The sequence below is a fragment of the Mytilus edulis genome, chromosome 4, assembly GCF_963676685.1.
Source record: "Mytilus edulis chromosome 4, xbMytEdul2.2, whole genome shotgun sequence".
NCBI lineage: Eukaryota > Metazoa > Mollusca > Bivalvia > Mytilida > Mytilidae > Mytilus > Mytilus edulis.
Genome location: NC_092347.1, coordinates 48,006,763 through 48,033,847, shown reverse-complemented (window position 1 = coordinate 48,033,847; position 27,085 = coordinate 48,006,763). Strand labels below are relative to the sequence as shown.

At 32.7% G+C, this 27,085-nt stretch overlaps 1 long non-coding RNA gene across 31 annotated transcripts; it reads left to right on the top strand.

The window, feature by feature from the left end:
• The first annotated feature begins 6,280 nt into the window (after positions 1-6,280).
• On the top strand, positions 6,281-27,085 carry LOC139519874 (uncharacterized). Of its 31 annotated transcripts, none has more exons than XR_011663721.1 (17): positions 6,284-6,421; positions 9,593-9,669; positions 14,020-15,823; positions 15,913-15,939; positions 16,025-17,552; positions 18,537-18,788; positions 19,151-19,218; positions 19,580-19,783; positions 20,151-20,219; positions 20,601-20,808; positions 21,171-21,239; positions 21,626-21,833; positions 22,196-22,264; positions 22,654-22,859; positions 23,237-23,305; positions 24,231-24,295; positions 24,614-27,085. It is a non-coding gene; the product is annotated as an uncharacterized lncRNA (long non-coding RNA). The 31 variants fall into 31 exon arrangements; XR_011663729.1 differs by having other exon boundaries at positions 14,020-15,939; positions 16,368-16,426; positions 16,688-17,552; XR_011663727.1 differs by having other exon boundaries at positions 6,285-6,421; positions 14,020-15,389; positions 15,738-15,764; positions 15,851-17,552.

The window sequence follows — 27,085 nt, the reverse complement described above, 5'->3', positions numbered from 1 at the left end:
AGCGGATATGTCGTTCACAGATCAAATTGTACACAACACATTGCCTTTAATTTTCAAGTAACGTAAGAGTATAAGAGTAGTCCGTCGGAAGGGGACGATAAATGGCTGATCCGTGTTAAGAGAGAGCCATATCTCTTGCACGTTAAAGACACCCTTATAGATTTCAAAAAAGAGTAGGCCTATGCCGCTACAAGGCAGCACTGGCACCTGCAAAGTGGAAAGGGATTAATATAAGTTGCAAAATTTGTTGCCTAATCCACTATAAATAAATATGATTAAATTAAGAGTAGGGTATAATTAAAGATGTAGAATTAAAAAAGAAATTAATAATCATTAGACAAAAGTCAAGGTCTTAAAAGGTTGAAAAGAATATTTAAAACTAGGTGTCAAGACCTAGACATTCTGCCAAAAGAAAGGTTCTGAGAGTATTCTAAGAGGGCCCTTAGTCCTAGACATTTTATCTAGACCAAGGTTGTGCAAGTATTCTAAAAGGACATAGAAATTTTGTCTAGACCAAGGTTGTGCAAGTATTCTAAAAGGACATAGAAATTTTGCCTAGAACAAGGTTGTGCAAGTATTCTAAAAAGGACATAGAAATTTTGTCTAGACCAAGGTTGTGCAAGTATTCTAAAAGGACATAGAAATTTTGCCTAGAACAAGGTTGTGCAAGTATTCTTAAAAGGACATAGAAATTTTGTCTAGAACAAGGTTGTGTGAGTACTCTAAAAGGACATAGAAATTTGGCCAAAAATAAGGTTGTGCAAGTATTTTGAAAAATGCAATTTGGGAAAGAGCATCCCAGTGTCAATTACCCCATCCACCTTAAGGTAATGTGCTTGCCTTGTGTCTCAAAGGTTTTTGTAACAATCTCAAGCTTGGTCAAACCAATGGCTTGAAAATTGATGTTTGCTGTTTCACCACTCAGTACACAGCATTTAGAGTAGACAAGACAGCCTCAGTAAATTTGAGTTGCCTCCGATTCAAAATAAAATTTCCACTTCAGTGTCTTGAAGAGGACCGTTGTCGATGTTGTATACTGGTATCAGAATATTTGACATAAAGCCTCTGCCATACTTGTCTTATATTCAATAATTTCTGTAAACAGACGAAAATGTATAAAATATAAGCAATTCTAAGAGAAACTGTGATATACAAATAAAGAGTTTGTATGATTGCAAATAAGACAACCCTCCACCAGAAACAAAATGATCTAGAAGTTAACAACAATATGTCACTGTATCATGAGCCTTCAATAATAAGGAAATTCACACCAAATCGTCAGCTCTATTAGATGGGTCACCCCTAATGACAAGACTTAGTGTTAAACAATTCAAACAAGAAATCGGAAGAATACTAATGCATGGCCTGATTTACAAATTTACAAAAAATGGTTCTTCTGTGGGATATATAAACCTCCTAGTATGTCAGATGACCAGTTCAGTACAGACTGTACCAAAACTATAGACAAAATTATATCAAAATATGACAACTATATTTTTATTGGTGATTTTAATTATAACATGCTTAACTGTGATAAGAGTGCAATGATAAGAGAAATCTGTGATATTTTTAATTTAAAGAACATTATTAAGAAAGCTACATGTTTTACAAAAATTGCTAAAGCAACCCTTTTAGATTTGATTTTAATGAATCATGACTGTGATTTTAAAAAGATATGTAATTTTGGCACTGGAATTAGTGATGTGCACAACTTTATATCTGTGCAGTTAAATTGTGATTTACCTAAAATTTTACCAAAAAAGAAGATATGCAGAAGCTTTAAGAATTTTGATGCTTCAAATTTTTTAAATGATTTAGAAAATCAGCATTTTGATATATCTGAATTTGATAATGTAAATACAGCATATGATAATTTTAGCAAAAGTTTCATTGAGGTAGCTGACAAACACGCACCTTTTAAGGAAAGGAAAAATTTTCCTAATCAAGTACCATATATGAATGCAGAGCTTAAAAGTGCCATTTATAAGAAAAAAAAGTTGTATAATAAATTTCAAAAATTCAGTGGTAGTAAGAACTGGGAGACATATAGGCGGCAACGCAATTATGTTACAAAACTAAAAAATAAATCCATTAACCAATATTTTGTAGAGAGGTGTGCTGGAGGCCCGAAGTCGAAAGATTTCTGGCCAACAGTGAAACCTTTTCTTACAAATAAGGGAAATGTACACCAAAAGGAAACTGTCCTCTCTGAAAATAATGTTTTAATTACAAAACAGGAGGAGGTGTGTGAGATATTTAATGATTATTTTGTAAATGTTGCAAAGAATATAGGAAGCAGTCAAATAAAGGTTAATGATGATCACCCGAGTATTTTGGCCATTAAAGATAATATTCCTGATCTTGATCAAAACAATTTTACCTTTTCCCCTATTGATCAAGACTTTGTTGAGAAACGTATACGTAAAATTAATGTTAAAAAAAGCCACTGGTATAGATGGCATCTCACCTAAATTACTGCATTTTGCTAAACCTGCTATTGTAAAACCCCTTACTGATATTGTTAATTTGTCATTATCATCATCGACCTTCCCTGACCGTCTTAAGGAAGCTCAAGTTGCACCTATTCACAAAAAGAATAGTGTTTTAGAAAAAGGAAATTATAGACCGGTAAGTGTATTACCGGCTATTTCTAAAAATTTTGAAAATGCCATAGAAGTACAATTAGTACAGTACTTTGATAAAATCTTCAGTCCATTTTTGGCAGCTTTTAGATCTGGTTTTGGATGTCAGTCAACTTTATTAAGAGTGATTGAAGATTGGAAATTAGCCTTGGATCAAAATAAATACCTTGCAGCTATCCTTATGGACTTGTCCAAAGCATTTGACTGTCTACCCCATGACTTACTGCTACTGAAACTAAAAGCTTACGGTCTATCCAAATCCTCACTTGATATGTAATATAGTTATTTAACAAAAAGAAAACAATGTGTGAAAGTAAACCAAAATTTAAGTGGTATGCTTGACATATTTAAAGGGGTACCACAAGGCTCTATCCTTGGACCCATCCTATTTAATATTTTTATTAACGATTTGTTCTTTTTTGTAAAAAATTGTTCTTTATATAACTATGCTGGTGACAATACTTTGTCAAAGTCTGGAAATTCCTTACAAGATGTAATTTCTGCTCTTGAGGAAGACAGCAGTCATTTAATACAGTGGTTTTCTTCCAATAAAATGCAGGCCAACCCAGAGAAATTTCAAGCTATCTCTCTTGGCAAAAAAACACATGATAAAAAGATTGTGTTTGACTTGAATGGTATTTCTATATCATGTGAGGATGAGGTGAAACTTCTTGGAGTTACAATTGATTTTAAATTAAACTTTAATTTACACATTTCAAATATTTGTAAAAAGGCTGCAAGGCAATTAAATGTTTTGAAAAGAATTGGGAAACATCTAAACAAACTGAGTAAGCTTACAATTTACTACTCTTTTATTATGTCTAATTTCAGTTACTGCCCTTTGACTTGGCATTTCTGTGGGGAACAAAATACCAGAAAAATAGAAAAAATACAAGAACGAGCGCTTCGATTTATTTATGAAGACCATCTGAGCTCATACGAAACACTCCTACAGATTTCGAACCTTCCATCATTAAAAACTCGTAGAATGCGCTCAATTGCCTTGGAGACCTTTAAAATAATTAATAAAAAAGGTCCTTTATTTATTCAAGATTTAGTTGTAATAAAAAACAATTCATATAATTTCAGGTATGTAAACACTGCTGAGGTACCTAGACCTAGAACCTCCAGTTATGGTAAAAGATCTTTTAGATTTGAGGCAGCACAAGTATGGAACTCACTTCCTAATGAGGCTAGACTCATGACTTCTTTTGACCAGTTAAGGAATTACATAAATTCCTGGTGTGGGGGTCAAAAATGCTTCTGCAGTTCATGTCCAGGGCCGTAACTACCTGTGAGGCAGGGGAGGCAGTTGCTGCCCTAAATTTTCTACACCAAAACTTTTTTTTTAAGTAATAAAATGAAATATTGACAATATGTACACGAAGAACTTGAATTTATATTATAAACAACACAAGTTTACAGTTTTAACAGTTTTATCATGATACGCCATATATCTGTCATTTCCCGGATTTTTGGATCGAAAGTGAACCGTTTCAGTATTTTTTTTATTTTTTTGTTCGTGTGGCCGTCCGTCTGTTATTCAGTTAAGCTGCGGGTTCTCGACTGACTACTACACTTTGTTCATAGTTTGAGTGTAGCGATAATACAAGCGGATTTCCAGTTTATTATTAAGTATTCGTACGAGAACACATATGAAAGTTCAAACTTTGCTGTCGATAATTTTGAATAAAACTTAACTATTCACATTTATTTAGGGGCTCAAATAAGCAGAGGAAGTTCCCTTTGTATTGTGAATATTTTATGACATCGGAAATTCGTTACCGGCTGAATCAGGTGTTGGGTCACTTTTTTAATAAAATTAACGGTACCAATTTTCTTGCACCAGATGCGTCTCCCGATCGTACGAGAACATTATGATCAATGCCTATATAAGTAGTTAAACACTCTTATTCGTTGTAGCAGGGACTTTCTATACTAGTAAGTAAAATATGATAATACATTTGTAATACTAGTATTGAAAGTCCCTGTGTGTAGTTATATAATACATGTCTGTTCAGCTTTCAACAATATTGAAATTCAAGGTCCTCGATAAAAAAAAATATATCTTGCGTTCTATGTTCTTGCTTTAAATGTTTTTTTAACTTACCACTTTGATCTTTAAATAGAGATAATAATTGTTTGCATAAAAGTGCTTCCACAGCAATACTGATGTTTCTTAAAGTAAGGAAATCGAAGGAAAACGGGTCATTTTGAGCCATATTGAGAAAAAAATCCGCGTTTACAATTTATTTAATGTTTATAATTATTATAGGTCGAAGTACGGCCTTCAAGGCGGGGCCTTGGCTCAACCCGAACAGCAATCTCAGCTTGTTGTTGCATTAAAATTGCTTCAAGGTTCAAGCAATACTGATGTTTTTTAATGTAAGGAAATCGAAGGAAAACGGGTCATTTAGCCACTTTACTGAGGGCAAAAAAAAATCGGCGGGGGGCTGCGCCCCCCAAACCCCCTCTTTATGGGGCCTCAATCGGCGGCCCCAAACCCCTGCCTCCCCTGAATTCGAACCCTAGTTACGGCCCTGACAATGGACAGTTAATTAAAAAATGAAACTCATCTTCAATATCATTATGAGAACAAAAATTACAAGTCCTCTGTGACCTTTCTATAGGTTTGTTCTTATGTCGCTCTTTTTCTACTCTTAATTGGTGCATGAGCACTTATGCGAAATTTACATAAAATTTGTCTTGATTGAAAACTTTGAATATCAAGATATTTTTCCATTTGGAAATTACTTTTATGAGAAAAATATGTATCTAGCTTTCCATTAACATTATCTTTATCATTGAACCATGCTTTTAAAAATAATGTCTTTAACTTTTTCATAATAAGTTGTTTTAATCTATTAATTGAATAATCAATACAATATGTTTCTTTCAATTCAAGCTTTTGTAAAATAAATTTAACAGAGGAATACCATGTTATAGTGGTATTTTCATGCATATCTTTGTTACATAAAAACGCTTCTTTCAATAAATTTGAGTTACAATGATGTATATGGTACATGTATAAATATGGTGCTTGAACTCAGTGATGGCAAAATGAAGGGTTGATGATTGGGCCCGGATCCCCCTGGATCTGCCTATGGTGAGCAACTTTCGTGGGAAAAAAATTGGTTGATTATTTAGGGAATCACTGAAGCGCCCCTTTAGATCAGTCAGCGCCCCCTTTTTAGGTCAGTCAGCGGGCCCCCTATATGAAAAGTTATGGATCCGCCACTTCTCACTAATGGATATTAAAACAATATGATACTACCAAAGGCTATCCAGATTGGGACGTCAAAATGCTATACCAAATATACATGTTGCTAGTATAAATGTACATTATTGCTATGCCGATATTTTTTTTATTTTATTATTTTGAAAAGGGGGCGTACGCCCATTATGTCCGCACCTGGACCCCCCTGCAAATTGCTATTGTTCTGCAAACGAAAAAACAAAATGAAACAAAATAATCCTCATTTAATTTTTCAAGTGTCTTTGCACCTTAAAAATCACAATGAATCAGATGTTGGCGTATTTTTTTTTAAATGGCTTTTAGAAAGGTTAAACTTGTGTTTTGAACTTGAACAGCTAGATTTTACAATACTGTATTTAGGCTTCATGGTTCATTAGACAAAATACCTCGCGGCTATTTTTTTGGGCACTATGATTCGGTGGAATAGTTCTATTGTTCTAATTTGTGAACACTTTTATCATGAGGGAATTCATTTTGAATTACTAGTTTCACTGAAGTGGCTGTCGGAACGTCTCTTGCTTTGGTAGGTGTTATTCTTTCTTTAATGATGGTTTATTACCCCTTCTGTAGCCTGTTTAGTACGAACTTTTCAAACTGCAATAGTATCAAAACAACAAATATAATGAATAATAGAGATAGGCCATTTTGCACATACATCAAGGGGAAACTTCGTGCAAAGCATTATTATTTACTGTTTCACTGCATTTAATAGAAAAGTGGACTTTGTGGCAATTAAGCTAAGTGGATTTTTTTTAATAAAAAATCTACAGAAATTTTTGTTATCAAATTTTAAACGTAGATTAATGACTTGACTTTCTATGACGTGGTAGAGTTTATTTTAAAAAAGGTTCTAAACAACCTTTGAGTTTCAAACAAAAAATTGAGTTGAGTCACTTCAGTCGAGCGCACCTTAAAACTAAAAGGTGTACTTGATTTGATCCATATTTATATCTGTTTTCACCAATAACTAAATTAATTAACTTGTTTTAAGGAAATCATTGCTAGCAATGCATGTAATTATTCACTATCAAGTACCAAATTGCCTAATATGAGGGTACAATGGGAAAGGCTGTGGATTTTCTATAAATTTTCCATAAGTTTAGCGTTGAATCAACAAAAGGGGACACAATCATGTTAACAAATTAAGGTTCATCATAACCTTTTGGCTAAAATGGCCGTATTTACACCCCAAATTTTACTCTGAGTACAGACTAACCTATACACCTGCAACAGTTTTGAGGGATGGCAGGAACAAGATATATAAATTTTAAATGCATTTTATGTTTCAGAAAATTATAAACTTTTCTAGATTTTGCTATCCATTTTTTTTCGTTACTGCAGAATGTGCAAAAAATAACTAAGTAGTGAAAACGATTGAGAAACTCCCCTCATATAATCAATGTTGTGAGTAGTATTGATTTAAATGGACAATAGATGGACAATATACACCTGTAAACAAAAGGTGATTTAACAGGTTTAAACTGTGTAACTGAGTGGACCGTATCAAATGAAAGTCGGGTGTTTGTTTATTTTTCTATCTTCTGCAGACTGGAAAAAAATGCACATCAAAATGCAGGTAAGTTTTTAATTTTCTGAAACGTAGACTTCATATAATTTTTATATATCTAGTTCCTGCCATGCCTTAAAACTTTCCTGGATGTACCAGTTTGTCTGTACTCATAGTAATTTTTGAGGTGTAAACACGGCCATATTTTTCAATTCCTTATGATGAACCTTAATGGAAATAGAAGTGTTGCACAAATGAATGTCAAGTTTATTTTGGTGGCTGTTGAAAATGAGTCTATAAAAAGACAATCCTGAAAGAAGATTTAACATTCAAATTTCATAATTCAGTAATCTGCTTTGAATTTGTTACAATATTGATTACTATTCTATGCAGCCTAGCGGATTAAGTAGACCCAGATGGCATGCATGCTTTTTTTGTGTAAATCGATTTGAAATAACATGCCATAGACATCAATAGAAATAAAAAATAAAAAATTCTATAAAGTATTATGTAGTATCAAGCATATTCAATGCTTTACCAGCTCTATATGTTTTTTTTATACAAGTGCAATCCTTTTTGGGGGGTTGTATATTGGTATGATTTCATTGTCTTCCTTATTTGAAAAGTTTTAAATAGGATTTCGCTTTATTTTTTTATAAATAAACTTTATCATATACTTAAAAGAAAAATGAAATAAAAAAATGGGGTCACCGTTCATTTAACTCACAATCTGCCTATGGAAGAAGCATACATTTTTGTTAATGTCCATTTTTTCTGTTGAGCTAATAGGAGAAATAGAGGTAATATAAAAATAAAAAAAATAACTTAATTTCAGAAATCGCTTAAATTTTACAATTATTTAGTTAATGTACAGCTTATTTGAAAACAATAATAAAAAATATAGGTCACCAATGAGTTAGAAAAGATATTTCAAATTTAATGCCAAAAAATGGCATATTTGCACCAAAGGGAGATAATTTGGAGCTTTTTCAATGATGTGAACATTTTAAAAGTCATCTGGGGCCAAACCGAATCGTTTTTTTGGGTTGATTTTTGTACCATATCATAAAGTAATAACTTATGGTGTAATAAATAAAATTTGTAATGAAAAAATAAAGGTTTGATTTTTTGCTGAAATTTTTGTACCCACGAGCCACCTTAACACAAAATTGTCCATATTTTGAGTTAAAGCTGCTAGAAGTTTCTATAAATTTGGTATTATTTGTCTCACTAGTAGTACACTGTAAAAATCTTTTTGAGATTTAGCTGGTGCCATTTTTTAAATTTGAATTCATTGTCTAAAACAAAATGCACTACAAAATAACTGTGTTCTCAGGACCAAGAGACTTTCCTGAATGGTTTGCTGGTTTCATTTTGTCAAACTCAATAAAAGTAAAGGATTAACATCTTTTGTTTACAGAAATTCTGTTAAAATGTCCCATTTTGGCATTATACGGCTAAAATAAGCATTTTCAAGCAGTTAGCATTTGATGAGTGTGGTAAAGCCCTTTACTGTTAGGCGTCAAACAATAGTTTTTGGCTACTGTTAGGGTCAAATTGTTAAATATTTTACAGGGATTTGTCAAAATATCATTATCCTGATGTATGTAAAATGTGATGAGCTATTAACATAAAATCTGTAGTCAATCACAAATATTCCGATCACTAAATCTGTAAAAAAAAGCACTATACGATGATCAGTACACCTTATTCCTCTTAAAATTACCCTAGTTTCTTAAATATATGTCTTATGGCCATAAAATTTAAAATTTTGTGTTTTTTGTGTTGTAAGATCTTATTTAAAAATTTGGGGATTTTCCGGTTTTTCAGACAATAACTCAAAAGTGCTTTGAGCAGTTTTCATGAAGCTTTGGTGACTTGTTTCTACCTATTAAAATAACCTCTTTAATTCTTTTTTTTAATAAATTTATAACATTGAGGACTTATGGAACTTTATTCTTTAAAAAGCATCCAGTGTATCATGCACTGTGGCAGTCAGCTATTAATTACATGTATCTAACCATTGACAATTTGGAAACCTTTTCTCTAATAGTCTAACTGAACTAAAGAAAAGTTTCTGATTGTCAATTTGGATATCTTTATATTACTTAGATTTAAGTATATTTTAATTTCAATTTACTGATAGTTGTCTCATAAATATAAGAATAATTTTATGTGGTTTTACAGACGGATGGAGCCAAGATGAACATACAGTCCTAGACCTGAAGGAAGACAATTTCATTATAGTTGCCAGATAAGATGATGTAAGTATTTGGTCATTATATACTGAGTGCCAATGAAAACGCAACACTTGGTTTTTCAAAAATAAAATTTATATTAGAAAATGATAATCTTTCAAAATAAATTGTTCTTGGAAATTAACAATTCTAACAATAGATCGATATGAAACAAAAATGTTTCATTTTCATCTTTCCGACGATATAGGTAAACGAAACATCCAATGTCGAATCATCAACTCACAGTCCTAACAAAACATGTTACAACCCCGTTGTGCAGCACAATCTCGACAACGCCGTGGAACTAATCATCCCGGACGTTTAATGTGATCTAAAGGAATGTTGTTCCACTTATCTCGCATATCAAACTCAAGCTGACTTTATGATATTGGTGGTGGTTTTCATCGTCTAAAACATGTCCAATCTGATGCAAAATTTGCTCGATCGGACCAAAATGGGGCGAAACACATGACTTTTGGCCAAGATGAGTGCCAAATGTCTATGTTACCACCACTGACGGTTTTTGGTACACAATGAATGATTTTTGGTCTACAGAATTCGATATTTACGCCTTACGGCCGTTTAGATGTCACTAAGGAAAGACTTTGGTGCTCCTTAACAATTTCTGCGCAAATGGTGCGTTACTGAAATTACTCCAAAGGATCTACCATGACCACCATTGAACTCTCGTGACCTTTGTTCACCAATCAGAGTCAATATCGAATATGTTTAAGACCAAATGTATCGGTCTGGCTGAGCGTTTATTGCTTTGTGTACCCAGGGATGTCGCTTATCCATTTTGGTTGAATTTGTGAATGATTTGGGTTATTGTAGAGGTTACAACTTCAGTCTTCTCGTAGTTGTATGCAGTGAAAGGCTTCATTGGATCATGCCCAAAACTGCATGTCCCTGGTTGTCAGAAAGTCCTGGCATTTACTCAAATGTTTATTGCAGTTTCCTTACAATAAGGGCGGGAAAATTCATGACTTTAGCCAAGCTTTAAATGACAAAATCGTGAAAATGGTGCGTAGGTTGAAAAGCGGTGAACTCGGTTTATTTCCGTTCAAAATAACCCTTGCTTCGCATTTGTTCCAAAAATCACTCAACCGTAAAGTTGTCGTCAATTGTCTTAAAAGTCATTTTAATCCAACTATAAAAAGTTCTAATATAGATAAAATAAAAATTATAAGATTTTTTTGAAAAACAAAAGTGTTGCGTTTTCATTGGCACTCAGTATAATTGTAATTGAAACTATGTTATGATTTGTAAGGTATTAAAAAAAAATAGTTCTCAAATTTGTTGGAGAAACAGCTTGAAAAATCATTACAAATTAGTCCAAGTTTCTTTTTCAAATTTTTATTCGAATAAAATATATTTTATAATTTATTGTCGAGCCTGCAACTTTTGTTGCAGATAGCTTGACATAGGGAGAGTGATCCGGCGGCAGCGGCGGCGGCGGCGGTGTTAGCTCACTTTTTAAAAGCTTTATATTTTAGAAGGTGGAAGACCTGGATGCTTCATACTTTGTATATAGATGCCTCATGTTACGAAGTTTCCATCAGTCACATGTCAAATGTCCTTGACCTCATTTTCATGGTTCAGTGACCACTTGAAAAAAAAGTTCATATTTTTTGTAATGTTGAATTCTCTCTTATTATAAGTAATAGGATAATTATATTTGGTATGTGCGTACCTTGCAAGGTCCTTATGCCTGTCAGACAGTTTTCACTTGACCTCGACCTCATTTCATGGATCAGTGAACAAGGTTAAGTTTTGGTGGTCAAGTCCATATCTCAGATACTATAGGCAATAGGGCTAGTATATTCGGTGTATGGAAGGACTGTAAGGTGTACATATCCAACTGGCAGGTGTCATCTGACCTTGACTTCATTTTCATGGTTCAGTGGTTATAGTTAAGTTTTTGTGTTTTGGTCTGTTTTTCTCATACTTTATGCAATAGATCTACTATATTTGTTGTATGGAATGATTGTAAGGTGTACATGTCTAGCGGGCAGATGTCATCTGACCTTGACCTCATTTTCATGGTTCAGTGGTCAAAGTTAAGTTTTTGAGTTTTGGTCTTTTAATCTAATACTAAAGGCCATAGGTCAACTATATTTGGTGTATGGAAATATTAAATGATCTATATGTCAGTCGTGCAGGTTTTATTTGACCTCGACCTCATTTTCACGGTTCATTACTCATAGTTAAGTTTTTGTGTTTTGGTCTATTTTTCTTTTAAACTATAAGTAATAGGTCAACTATATTTGTTGTATGGAAGCATTGTTAGCTGTACATGTCTGCCTGGCATGGTTCATCTGACCGTGACCTCATTTTCATGGTTCATTGGTCTTTGTTTAGTTATCTTGGTTAATATTAAGTTTATGTGACAGTTTTGAATAAAGCTTTATACTTAGGACTATCAACATAATATCAATGATTAATAAAGAAGGCAAGACATTTCAGCGTGTGCACTCTTGTGAAATATTATACAGTAATACAATTCTTTATAGTTATTTAATGTCTATTAAATATTTGTTTTAATAACTTGAAGTCTCATAGTTCAATAAATATTAAGATAATTTCTTCTCATTATACCCCCGCTTTGAAAAAGGGGGTTAGGTTTACTGTTTAACCTCTTTCTATCCATCCATCCATCCATCAGTTCGTCAGTCCGTTCGTCTCATGAATATTTTTGGTCACATTTTTCTCAGGAACTCCAATACAAGGATTTCTGAAATTTGGTTTCTGGGTTTCTGGGTTTATATATATCAGCTATACTGTGTGATGCGTTTTCAGATTCATCACTTAGCAACTTCCTGTTTACCGAACACATGTATTATATTACACCTGATAGCCAAGTTCAAATTTTTCATCACTTTTTTCACAGGAACTACAATACAAGAATTTCTGAAATTTGGGTTTAGGATTTATACAATATAGCTATACTGTGTGATATGTTTTCAGATTCATCACTCAGCAACTTTCTGTTTAACAAACACTTACATATTTTTACACTATTAAAATTATCCCCTTGCAGCGGGTTTTTTTTACACTATTAAAATTATCCCCTTGCAGCGGGGGTATCATCAGTGACCAGTAGCTCACAGTTTCACTTGTTCTGTCATCTGTAATTATTATGTACTCTGTATAATTGATGCTCTTGTAGCGCAGTTACTGTGTCTGAGTTTGTTTGATAAAGAATAATAAGAATGTATTGTAATTGTAAATAAACAACTTGTCCTAGAGTTTAGTATTTGACATAAACCATGCTTTCACATTAATTTCTAAATTAATTTCAACAGCAAATAGTCTCTTAACAATGACAATTTGGAAACCAATTTTTTTAGTCTTACTAAAATTATCTAAATGCAAGTAAAGTTCTGATTGTCAATATTTTTTAAAGTAATTTTTTCCAATTTGCTCTTAAATATAATATATCCTCAGGATGTTTTCGTTTAATTTTAACCAAAGCCCTATATAGATTCTATTACATATGAGAGTTATTTCCCTGTTGTATTTGATATAAGTGAAATGTATTTGTAACTGGAAACCATAAGTGATAGAGGCCTAGGGTCATTTGATTTGAGATCCTTGATCCATAAAAATGAATATGAGGTCAAGGTCAAAGGTCAAGGTCATCCGTGTTATAAGATATCAAGTTAACAAAACATTTTTAAGAATTATTAGTTGCAACATGTCCTAATACATAAATTTGAGTTGAAAGGGCACAGAGTCACTTAATGAGAGTTTTCTCCCCCGTGTAATATCTGAAATTACAGATATGGTTATATAACTCATTTATCATATATAATTAAAATATAGGGTCTTTTGATTTGAGGCTCTTGTTTTTGACCTTCTTACGTTCGATAATTTGACCTTTGCTTTTTATAACTCATGTGTAATTAATACATAATAAAGTCATTGGACTTTTTGCATTAGGTTGCAATCCATTTAACCTTGAAAAAACAACCGGAAGTCACCTTTTATCTAAACTGGAAGTAGCTTTTTTTTTCACTAAATCAATGTAAAAGTATATAGAACCATATATTTTTGAAATCGGTGTCAAGTAAACTCTCAAACAATACCCGAAGTGACATTTTTAACCAAAACAAATCTCCCTTTTTATATATTTTTTTTTGTATAGAAACCATATATTTTTGGAATCAGGGTACAATAAGCTGGAATCAACATTCATAATCAAATTTTAATTTTTTCATATTAAAATTATCCTTACTTGTGAAATGACCTTCAATTGTTCACTCAACAATTGATTTTTAACTTTTTGTTATCTATAGCCTATATAATAAATATAGTATAGGTAACTTCAAAGAATTGAAAGTGAAGTATGGTTATCTATTTCATTTTATGTTTTAGGTGGCGTCCAAGGATCGGAACAGCAGGTATGTTAAGATAAGATTGTGTATATGTTTGTATGTCTTTTTGTCCTATTTCCTCTAGGTCGCATCCCAAGGATAGGAACAGCAGGTATGTTAAGATAAGATTGTGTATATGTTTGTATGTCTTTTTGTCCAAATTTCCTCTAGGTGGCATCCCAAGGATAGGAACAGAAGGTATGTTAAGATAAGATTGTGTATATGTTTGTATGTCTTTTTGTCCAAATTTCCTCTAGGTAGCCTCCCAAGAATAGGAACAGCAGGTATGTTAAGATAAGATTGTGTATATGTTTGTATGTCTTTTTGTCCAAATTTCCTCTAGGTGGCATCCCAAGGATAGGAACAATAGGTATGTTAAGATAAGATTGTGTGCATGTATGTATGTCTTTTTGTCCAAATTTCCTCTAGGTGGCGTCCAAGGATCAGAAGGACAGGTATGTTAAGATAAGATTGTGTATATCTTTGTATGTCTTTTTGTCCAAATTTCCTCTAGGTGGCGTACCAAGGATAGGAACAGAAGGTATGTTAAGATAAGATTGTGTATATGTTTGTATGCCTTTTTGTCCAAATTTCCTCTAGGTCGCATCCCAAGGATAGGAACATCAGGTATGTTAAGATAAGATTGTGTATATGTTTGTATGTCTTTTTGTCCAAATTTCCTCTAGGTGGCATCCCAAGGATAAGAACAGCAGGTATGTTAAGATAAGATTGTGTATATGTTTGTATGCCTTTTTGTCCAAATTTCCTCTAGGTCGCATCCCAAGGATTGGAACAGCAGGTATGTTAAGATAAGATTGTGTATATTTTTGTATGTCTTTTTGTCCAAATTTCCTCTAGGTGGCATCCCAAGGATAGGAACAGCAGGTATGTTAAGATAAGATTGTGTGCATGTATGTATGTCTTTTTGTCCAAATTTCCTCTAGGTTGCGTCCAAGGATCAGAAGGACAGGTATGTTAAGATAAGATTGTGTATATGTTTGAATGCCTTTTTGTCCTATTTCCTCTAGGTGGCTTCCCAAGGATAGGAACAGCAGGTATGTTAAGATAAGATTGTGTATATGTTTGTATGTCTTTTTGTCCAAATTTCCTCTAGGTGGCATCCCAAGGATAGGAACAGCAGGTATGTTAAGATAAGATTGTGTATATGTTTGAATGCCTTTTTGTCCTATTTCCTCTAGGTGGCTTCCCAAGGATAGGAACAGCAGGTATGTTAAGATAAGATTGTGTATATGTTTGTATGTCTTTTTGTCCAAATTTCCTCTAGGTGGCGTCCCAAGGATAGGAACAGCAGGTATGTTAAGATAAGATTTTGTATATGTTTGTATGTCTTTTTGTCCAAATTTCCTCTAGGTGCCGTCCAAGGATCAGAAGGACAGGTATGGTAAGATAAGATTGTGAATATTTTTGTATGTCTTTTTGTCCAAATTTCCTCTAGGTAGCCTCCCAAGGATAGGAACAGAAGGTATGTTAAGATAAGATTGTGTATATGTTTGTTTGTCTTTTTGTCCAAATTTCCTCTAGGTGGCACCTCAAGGATAGGAACAGCAGGTATGTTAAGATAAGATTGTGTACCGGTATATGTTTGTTTGTCTTTTTGTCCAAATTTCCTCTAGGTGGCATTCCAAGGTTGGAACAGCAGGTATGTTAAGATAAGATTGTGTATATGTTTGTATGCTTTTTTGTCCAAATTTCCTCTAGGTGACCTCCCAAGGATAGGAACAGCAGGTATGTTAAGATAAGATTGTGTTTATGTTTGTATGCCTTTTTGTCCAAATTTCCTCTAGGTGGTGTCCCAAGAATAGGAACAGCAGGTATGTTAAGATAAGATTGTGTATAATATGTTTGTATGTCTTTTTGTCCAAATTTCCTCTAGGTGGCGTCCCAAGGATAGGAACAGCAGGTATGTTAAGATAAGATTGTGTATATGTTTGTATGCCTTTTTGTCCAAATTTCTACTAGGTGACGTCCAAGGATCAGAAGGACAGGTATGTTAAGATAAGATTGTGTATATTTTTGTATGTCTTTTTGTCCAAATTTCCTCTAGGTAGCCTCCCAAGGATAGGAACAGCAGGTATGTTAAGATAAGATTGTGTATATGTTTGTTTGTCTTTTTGTCAAAATTTCCTCTAGGTGGCACCCCAAGGATAGGAACAGAAGGTATGTTAAGATAAGATTGTGTATATGTTTGTTTGTCTTTTTGTCCAAATTTCCTCTAGGTGGCATTCCAAGGTTGGAACAGCAGGTATGTTAAGATAAGATTGTGTATATGTTTGTATGCCTTTTTGTTCAAATTTCCTCTAGGTCGCATCCCAAGGATAGGAACAGCAGGTATGTTAAGATAAGATTGTGTATATGTTTGTATGTCTTTTTGTCCAAATTTCCTCTAGGTAGCCTCCCAAGGATAGGAACAGAAGGTATGTTAAGATAAGATTGTGTGCATGTTTGTATGTCTTTTTGTCCAAATTTCCTCTAGGTCACATCCCAAGGATAGGAACAGCAGGTATGTTAAGATAAGATTGTGTATATGTTTGTATGCCTTTTTGTCCAAATTTCCTCTAGGTGGCGTCCCAAGAATAGGAACAGCAGGTATGTTAAGATAAGATTGTGTATAATATGTTTGTATGTCTTTTTGTCCAAATTTCCTCTAGGTGGCGTCCCAAGGATAGGAACAGCAGGTATGTTAAAATAAGATTGTGTATATGTTTGTATGTCTTTTTGTCCAAATTTCCTCTAGGTGGCGTCGAAGGATCAGAAGGATCAGAAGGACAGGTATGTTAAGATAAGATTGTGAATATGTTTGTATGCCTTTTTGTCCAAATTTCCTCTAGGTGGCGTCCCAAGGATAGGAACAGCAGGTATGTTAAGATAAGATTGTGTATATGTTTGTATGCCTTTTTGTCCAAATTTCCTCTAGGTCCCATCCCAAGGATAGGAACAGAAGGTATGTTAAGATAAGATTGTGTATATGTTTGTTTTTCTTTTTGTCCAAATTTCCTCTAGGTGGCGTCCAAAGGATCAGAATGGCAGGTATGTTAAGATAAGATTGTGTATATGATTGTATGTCTTTTTGTCCAAATTTCCTCTAGGTGGCGTCCCAAGGATAGGAACAGGAGATATGTTAAGATAAGATTGTGTATATGTTTGTATGTCTTTTTGTCCAAATTTCCTCTAGGTGGCGTCCCAAGGATAGGAACAGCAGGTATGTTAAGATAAGATTGTGTATATTTTTGTATGTCTTTTTGTCCAAATTTTCTCTAGGTGGCGTCCCAAGGATAGGAACAGCAGGTATGTTAAGATAAGATTGTGTATATGTTTGTATGTCTTTTTGTCCAAATTTCCTCTAGGTGGCGTCCCAAGGATCAGAACAAAAGGTATGTTAAGATAAGATTGTGTGCATGTTTGTCTTATATTAAGATGATTTAAGTTTGTATTACAGATGGAGGAACCCAGAAGAAAGTTCAGCACTAGACCTAAAGGAAAATTGTTTCATTTTAGTTGCCAGATAATGATGATGTAAGTATTTGGTCATTACAATTGTGTTTAAAACTATTTTTTTATTTTTTGTATTGTCCATAATTTCTTATAAATAATCTAATTAATGGAATATAATTTAAAAGAATCATTGTAATTGTTAATAGACTAATCCCCCAATTTAGGATTTGAAATAAAACATGCATCACATTTATTTCTGAGTTAATTATTACAACAAATATACTCTTAATATTTACAACTTGGATATTTACATTATTATTAACATTTTAATTGGGAAAATATGACTTTGTATAGATTGTTTGTTCAAAATTGATACATCAGATTGTTTTGGTTAGCCACCTGCACATTCTAATGCAATTTGTATGTAACAATTTTTTTCATTGGCTAAAAGTTGCCGTCAAATCCACAGTTGACCAGGCGTATCTAAGGAGGGACAACCATTTTGAAATAATTCAATCAACAAATGTTCGATTACCACTTTATAATCAAAAATAAAACAACACCTACCTCGAATTTGCCGTTTTAATGTTATTTTATCCGAATTTGAAGCGTACAGGTAACGTAATAACCTCCGGTTTGCAAGTTTTCGTTTGTATGACGTCACGTTTTCCCATGACGTCTTTGCGCCAAAATCATTCACGAAGTTTCGCGGATTTTTTTTTATTTGTCAAATTTAGACATTTTTCCAAGTTTTATCGTATCATTTTATTTTGAAATGCATTAGAATCGGAATAACAGTACTGTAATTGAAGAGTTGCCACCGTCAATTTTGATTTGACGGTCGCAAATCTCCGTTTTACTGTCTCCGCTCCGCATCGCCAGTAAATCTGCATTTGCGACCGTCAAATCTACAATTGACGGTGGCAACTCTTCAACTACAGTACTGTTATTCCTTAATTCTGATAATTATCTGCATACATTAATTTCAGAAATAATCATTTTATCATTAAACCGTCTTCATAAAACTGATTTAAAGTTAAAATGAAAATGGTTAATAAATTATAGGCAAAAAGAGCATAGACACAGAAAATTGCGCCTTTGATAAAGATCTGGAAAGAAGCTAAAAGGAAGGACCAAGTGTCAGTCGAGATGGCAGATGAGTAGCAACTCCATGGAAGATGTTTACCTAGATCTTCAACCAAATCCAAGGCTTTGCCATGTAAGCAATCAAGCAGCAAGGATGGCAGCTGGAATGAAGATTAATTATTACAATTTGATCTTCAAACAATTCCGAGGCTTTGTCATGAAAGAAATAATGCAAGTATATTCTAGCTTATTAATTCTGTACATTATCTGGAAAAAAGTGATAATCTAACAGGATTGTCTATTAGGCAACATATATTTTTGTTATTTTGCACATTTACAATTTACAACACACAAAAATAGATATTCATCAGTTTGATAAATGTTTTCCGGACATGAATAAAATTTTATCCCATGAAAAGTCTATTCTGATAGCATTTTTACTTCAAGAGAGACTAGTACAATAAACAGCAAGAATGGGAGATAACTCACTATTACACAATCAGAATACAGAATAGATTAATTAAAATTTAGGCTGGCAATTTAACAAATTTGTAAAATATATATAATTTGTGTCAATTTTAATTCCTTTTTAGGTTATAAAACAGTGCAAAGTTTTCATGAAGGGGAGTAATACTTGTGGTATAATATATCTTAAATACAAGTACGTATATAATTCCTCTATTTAAACAAATTTTATCATAATAAAATAAGTTAACAGGGAAAAGAGGTAATTGCACTAGGCTTAAAGTTGTAAATTTGAGGTCAAATGGGGGTGTTTTTTGTTGACTTAAGGTTCTAAAATTTTGAATTGATCACACCGATGTCATTGTAAAGACTTGTGTGCAGGCTTTGGCTAAACCACCAAATGAAGTTCCAACAAAATTACAATTGTTCACCAAATAAGACCCTGAAAATGGCCCCATTGATTCAGGTCAGGATATGAAGCTTGAAGGAATGTCTTTTTCATTTGTATTGACCATGCAACAGCAGTCTTTTAAATATAATCTAATTTATAATTTTAGTTTATGTTCCTGTAGCCAGCCAGTCCCAAGTTTCAGTCAAGATGGCAGATGGGTAGCAACTCCATGGAAGATGAATTAGATCTTCAACCAAGTCCAAGGCTTTGCCATGTAAGCAATCAAGCAGCAAGGATAGCAGCTGGAAAGAAGATTAATTATTACATTGATCTTCAACCAAGTCTGAGGCTTTGTCATGAAAGAAATAATGCAAGTATATTCAAGCCAATTAATTCTGCACATTATCTGAAAAAAAGTGATAGTCTATAAGGATTATCTAAAAGGCAACACACATTTTTGTTATTTTGCACATTTACAACACACAAGAATAGATATTTATCAGTTTGATAAATGTTTTTCAGGTACATGAATAAAATTTTATACCATGAAAAGTCAATCCTGATAGCATTTTTACTTTAAGGGAGACTAGTACAATAAACAGCAAGAAAGTTTCTTTCAGTGGGAGATAACTTACTATTACGCAATCAGAATACAGAATAGATTAATAGAAATTTAGGCTGGCAATTTAACAAATTTGTAAAATATATAATTCGTGTCAATTTTAATTCCTTTTTAGGTTATAAAACAGTGCTAATGTTTTCATGAAGGGGAGTAAGACTTGTGGTATAATATATCTTAAATACAAGTACGTATATAATTCCTCTATTTAAACAAATTTTATCATCATATAATAAGTTTACAAGGAAAAAATTTGCACTAGGCTTAAAGTTGTAAGAGTTCAAATGTTTTTTTTGTTGACTAAAGGTTCTAGACTTTTGAAGTTTTTCCTCCCTCAGCTCACTACTGATGACCTCTATTTTTGGAGGTATGAACCAAACAGGAAGTTGTATAAATGATTGTTTTTCCCTGATTTGACTAAAAAGCGATAAAGTGTATTGTTCACCAAATAAGACGCATAAAAATGACTCCATTGATGCAGGTCAGGATATGAAGCTTGCAGGAATGTCTTTTTCATTTATATTGACCAACAGCAGTCTTCTAAATATAATCTAATTTATAATTTTAGTATATGTTCCAGTAGCCAGCCAGTCCTAAATTTCAGTCGAGATGGCAGATGAGTAGCAACTTTATTACAAGATGTTTACTTAGATCTTCAACCAAGTCCGAGGCTTTGCCATGTAAGCAATCAAGCAGCAAGGATGGCAGCTGGAAAGAAGATTAATTATTACATTGATCTTCAATCAAGTCTGAGGCTTTGTCATGAAAGAAATAATGCAAGTATATTCAAGCCAATCAATTCTGCACATTATCTGAAAAAAAGTGATAGTCTATAAGGATTATCTATAAGGCAACACACATTTTTGTTATTTTGCACATTTACAGCACATTAAAATAGATATTTATCAGTTTGATAAATGTTTTTCAGGTACATGAATAAAATTTTATACCATGAAAAGTAAATTCTGATTTTTGATCTCAAGAGAGACTAGTACAATAAACAGCAAGAATGTTTCTTTCAGTGGGAGATAACTCACTATTATGCAATCAGAATACAGAATAGATTAAGAAAAATTTAGGCTGGCAATTTGACAAATTTGTAAAAATATAATTTGTGTCAATTTAAATTCCTTTTTAGGTTATAAAACAGTGCCAATGTTTTCATGAAGGGGAGTAAGACTTGTGGTATAATATATCTTAAATACAAGTACGTATATAATTCCTCTATTTAAACAAATTTTATCATCTCATAATAAGTTTACAGGGAAAAGACGTGCACTAGGCTTAAAGTTGTAAATTTGAGTTCAAATGGTTTTTTTTATTGACTTAAGGTTCTAAACTTTTGAAGTTTTTCCTCCCTCAGCTCACTACTGATGACCTCTATTTTTGGCGGTATGAACCAAACAGGAAGTTGTATAAATGATTGTTTTTCCCTGATTTGACTAAAAAGCGATAAGGTGTATTGTTCACCAAATAAGACGCATAAAAATGACTCCATTGATGCAGGTCAGGATATGAAGCTTGCAGGAATGTCTTTTTCATTTATATTGACCAACAGCAGTCTTCTAAATATAATCTAATTTATAATTTTAGTGTATGTTCCAGTAGCCAGCCAGTCCCAAATTTCAGTCGAGATGGCAGATGAGTAGCAACTTTATTACAAGATGTTTACTTAGATCTTCAACCAAGTCCAAGGCTTTGCCATGTAAGCAATCAAGCAGCAAGGATGGCAGCTGGAAAGAAGATTAATTATTACATTGATCTTCAACCAAGTCTGAGGCTTTGTCATGAAAGAAATAATGCAAGTATATTCAAGCCAATCAATTCTGCACATTATCTGAAAAAAAGTGATAGTCTATAAGGATTATCTATAAGGCAACACACATTTTTGTTATTTTGCACATTTACAACACATTAAAATAGATATTTATCAGTTTGATAAATGTTTTTCAGGTACATGAATACAATTTTATACCATGAAAAGTAAATCCTGATTTTTGATCTCAAGGGAGACTAGTACAATAAACAGCAAGAATGTTTCTTTTAGTGGGAGATAACTCACTATTATGCAATCAGAATACAGAATAGATTAAGAAAAATTTAGGCTGGCAATTTAACAAATTTGTAAAAATATAATTTGTGTCAATTTAAATTCCTTTTTAGGTTATAAAACAGTGCCAATGTTTTCATGAAGGGGAGTAAGACTTGTGGTATAATATATCTTAAATACAAGTACGTATATAATTCCTCTATTTAAACAAATTTTATCATCATAATAAGTTTACAGGGAAAAGACGTGCACTAGGCTTAAAGTTGTAAATTTGAGTTCAAATGGGTTTTTTTTTATTGACTTAAGGTTCTAAAATTTTGAAGTTTTTCCTCCCTCAGCCCTCTTCTGATGACCTCCTTTTTCGGCGGTATTAACCAAACAGGAAGTTGTATAAATGACTGCTTTTCCCAGATTTGACTAAAAAGCAATAAATAAGGTTTTTTGTTCACAAAATAAGATGCTGAAAAAGGCTCCATTGATGCAGGTCAGGATATGAAGCTTGAAGGAATGTCTTTTTCATTTATATTGACCAACAGCAGTCTTATAAATATAATTTAATTTATAATTTTAGTTTATGTTCAAGTAGCCAGCCAGTCCCAAGTTTCAGTCAAGATGGCAGATGGGTAGCAACTCCATGGAAAATGAATTAGATCTTCAACCAAGTCCAAGGCTTTGTCATGTTAACAATCAAGCAGCAAAGGAAAGCAGCTGGAAATGAAGATTAATTATAACATTGATCTTCAACCAAGTCTGAGGCTTTGTCATGAAAGAAATAATGCAAGTATATTCAAGCCAATTAATTCTGTTAACATTTTCAGGAAAAATATGATAAAGTTTATAAGGATTATCTATAAGGCAAAACACATTTTTGTTATTTTGCACATTTACAACACACAAGAATAGATATTTATCAGTTTGATAAATGTTTTTCCGGTACACAAATAAAATGTTATACCATGAAAAGTTAGTCCTGATAGAATTTTGATCTTAAGAGAGACTAGTACAATAAACAGCAAGAATGTTTCTTTCAGTGGGAGATAACTCACTATTACGCAATCAGAATACAGAATAGATTATTAAAATTTAGGCAGGCAATTTGACAAATTTGTAAAATACAATGTATATAATTTGTGTCAATTTTAATTCCTTTTCAGGTTATAAAACAGTGCCAATGTTTTCATGAAGGGGAGTAAGACTTGTGGTATAATATATCTTAAATACAAGTACGTATATATGAATGATCTATAAGGCAACACCCAGTTTTGTAATTTTGCACATTTACCATTAATTAAAGTGCAACACACAATAATAGATATTTTATCAGTGTGTTAAGACGTCTTAATACACAAGTCTGTATATAATTCCTCTATTTAAACAAATGTTATCAACATAAACCCTTTAAGAAAGAACCATTGCATAGGTTTATGAACTTAATCAAGAATCGCTCAAAAATTATAATACCAAATAACCATGGAATTTATTTTAAATTTCAAGCAGAAGAAATAATGCAAATGTCATAATTAAAAATAGTTCCAAGTTCAAATAATAGCCTGTTATTTGTTAATTACAGATCACGTAAATGCCCTTAAATTTTGTTAAGCCTGTGACATTTTAGACAAAAACTAGACTTGTGGTTTTCATAGAAGTCTAAGGGTGAAGTAGGACTGGCTGATTTTTTATTAGCATGACACAGGAAAGTCGAGGGTCTGGGATAAGATGGAAAGCCATCATACTTGGTCAAATTGTTTTCCGTCACGTGTAGTTGACCATAATGTACCACCATTTTAATTTGACAATTTTGAAAGAAGTTATGGAAAGTCTTTCACAATTTTAAGTATTGTGATCATGAGAAAACTTCTGAATACAACTCCTCTGATCGAGACTCATTTACAGAAAGCTCCTGTACCTAATTGGATTGTTTTCCCACGTATAGTTATAAAAATAAGGTATGATTGCTAATGAGACAACTATCCACCAAAGTTCAAATGAAGTGGATTGAAGCAATTATTGCCACATTGATGTGTTCTCTGCATCTTCTTTCACCTTGATACGTATATATATCACCTATTTCTATGTAATGTACATATAAGTATACCAACAGTGATTCTTTTTTTACTATTTTCAATGACTAAGCATTTCATTTTTCAGGTAAGCATTACAGCTTGTCTGTGCAGATTGATGTTGGAAATTGCTATATGAAATGACTTTTAAAAGTAAGAACTGATTTATAGATTTATGAAATTTTCTATTTAAGATCATGTAAATTCCCATGATTTTTATAATGTTTTTACAATTTAATGTTTTCTGGATTGACATGTCAAGTTTTAGGAAGGGAAAAACTATTATTTTGAAAAGTTTCTCTTGAATAGTTTAATTGTATAATGTTTTAAGCCATTGGCCCATACTGGCGTAAAGTGCTTTTCAAAAATTTCAATAAAGAAATAAAGTTATTCCCAGTTTAATTGCTACTTGTTGCCTATTACAGTTTCTGAAAATATGACAGAAAATTGAAAAGTGTTATTCTTTTTCAGATATTAATTACTGTGGCTGAAGGATATAAATGTGTGATTACTCTACATATACTCCTAAATTAGAGATGTTGTGAAGATTCTTAACATGTTGACAGCTGGGCGCTCTCTCTTCAGGAGACATAAGATTTAAAATCCCCATTCTGACAGGACATGACTGCCAATCTGTTTATCCTGCCTGAGTATCATGCACTACCAAACAGATACCTTACTTTTACATGTATTTTACTGCAAGTCTGAAGAAGACCAAGAGAGACCATATTTCCTTTTGGGTCTTTCTAACTCTACCAAACAGTTTCCAATATGAACAGTTCATATAAATCTTGCATACTTCTTCTTGTATCATATACATGTTTTTTGATGGATTAAACTGTATAACTATTGTAATTTTAGCACTACCAGAGTAATTATAAATGAACTGTTTTACAAATAGAGAGTGAGTGAAGCTATGACAGTAAACTGGATTAAGAATGTTAAATAAAATATGTTTTTGCAAATTTGGACGACAATTAATTGCAATTATGTACCGTTTCAACAATAGAAGTAGTATATACTTGCAAATCCATACCATTACATCACAGGAAGTAGTATGGTTGTCTGAGCGAAGCCAATTGGAAGTACGTACCTCTTAGTGAAGCTAATTGGGAGCACACCCTCTGTCTTGTTGCGAAGCTGATTGGAAGCAGTACATATATACCTCTGTCTGCTAAAGCTATTTAGAAGCAGTACCCCTGGCAGAGAGGTCCCAATTAGAAGTATGTAACTCTGAGGGAAGCCAATTGGAAGCATGTACCTCTGCAAAACTTGATTAAAAAGTTATTCAACAAATTTTATTTAACATTCTTTTTAAAGTTTACTTATCACTTCACCATTTAGTAGATCATTCTAATAAATTACTACAACACACGATCAAGTATTGTTATAAGGGTAAAATACTTTATAAATTTTAGTTTATGCACCTTTAAATGATAACTTATCTTACTGTAACTTTTTGAAAGCTAAGGTTCCTCAAGATCTATAGGGAGAATGATATAAGTTTGCTGTGAAGGGCATATGATACAGTAACAGGGGAGGTAATGACGTTGCTACTGTCTAATGTTACTTTTAGCCATGTCAAATAGTTACATATCAGGAAATGACCCATTTTTTGACTTGACAAAAATAGGATTTTTATTTTCAGTCTTTGGGTCATGTATAAAAAAATGGATTTTCAGAAAGTTGGCTTCTGAGGCTTGAACTTCTTTTCTTTACACTTTTGAACCCCAACCAAAAAGATACACTAGTTTTCTCTGCCAATTAAAAGTGTTGTGTTTATGTATTTTGTAGCATGATGCCTTATAATTAAATTTTGCTTGTGTTTCATAGAATTCTGGTTGGAAATATTTTGAAAACCTAGCTTCACTCTACCCAGAGTGTCAAGTTTCTTTTTATATACTCTAACTTTTACATGATCATGTATTTTGTTTTGAATAGTTCTCCTTTATTATAGTGTCCAAAGTATAACTCTTGAGACAGTTCTTCCAAGCAAATAGTTACAAAACATTTTTCCACTATATATTGATTTTATCTGGTTTTAAATACTTCATTAATTATCATTATAATGATTTTCTTTATGTGTATATGTTTATACTTATGAGTTGTTGTATTCATGTATATTGTGTGTATAATAATTCCCTAGTCATAAAAGTATAACAGGAATTGATTGTCTTCTTGTGTATGTGTTATACATGTGCATGTAGGCGTAGGAATTTTAGCACCAAAATATTTTAGTTGTAAAGTGACATCTTTATGTATTTTATTTCTAACTTGAACTTTGAACATTGTATTTTTAGGGATGTTTTTATTTACATATTTACAAACAAAACAAAACAATATTCGTCCGAGTATGTCTCGTGAGACGACTTGTCGCATTGGGTCGGAGCATATATGACTATTTATGCACCGATGGGTCGGACCCAGGTTTCCAGTTTCCCATTATTGGGTTTGTTTGGTTGTTCCTGGCCGGCGAGGTCGTTGATGATCGAGTTATTCATTTGTTCAGTTATTCAGTTTACATTCATGTCAACCATACTATATCTCTTGTTAGTAACAAGGTCTACTTTACTAGCTAAGTTGTACCTAATAGTATATTTCAAGGTTTTTGTTATTGGGAATAATTGTGGTTATTGTTTTTTTCATATATTTATATATTAAGACACATGTATATAATTATTTAATAAATTCAGTTGTCCACTATGCTTGCTGGGCTATCGGCAACACTATATATATATTGTATTCATTTATGCCTTATAATAGATATAAGCGTATAGGGTATACATATAGTTATTCAAATGCAAAAGGTTGACATGACATTATTTCTTTAGTACTGGTACAAGTCATTGAAATCATATTGTATAATGTATGTTTATATTGATAATTTGTCTTATTAAATGGCAGCTCACAATATGCTGTACTTGAGCTAGTCAACAAACATAA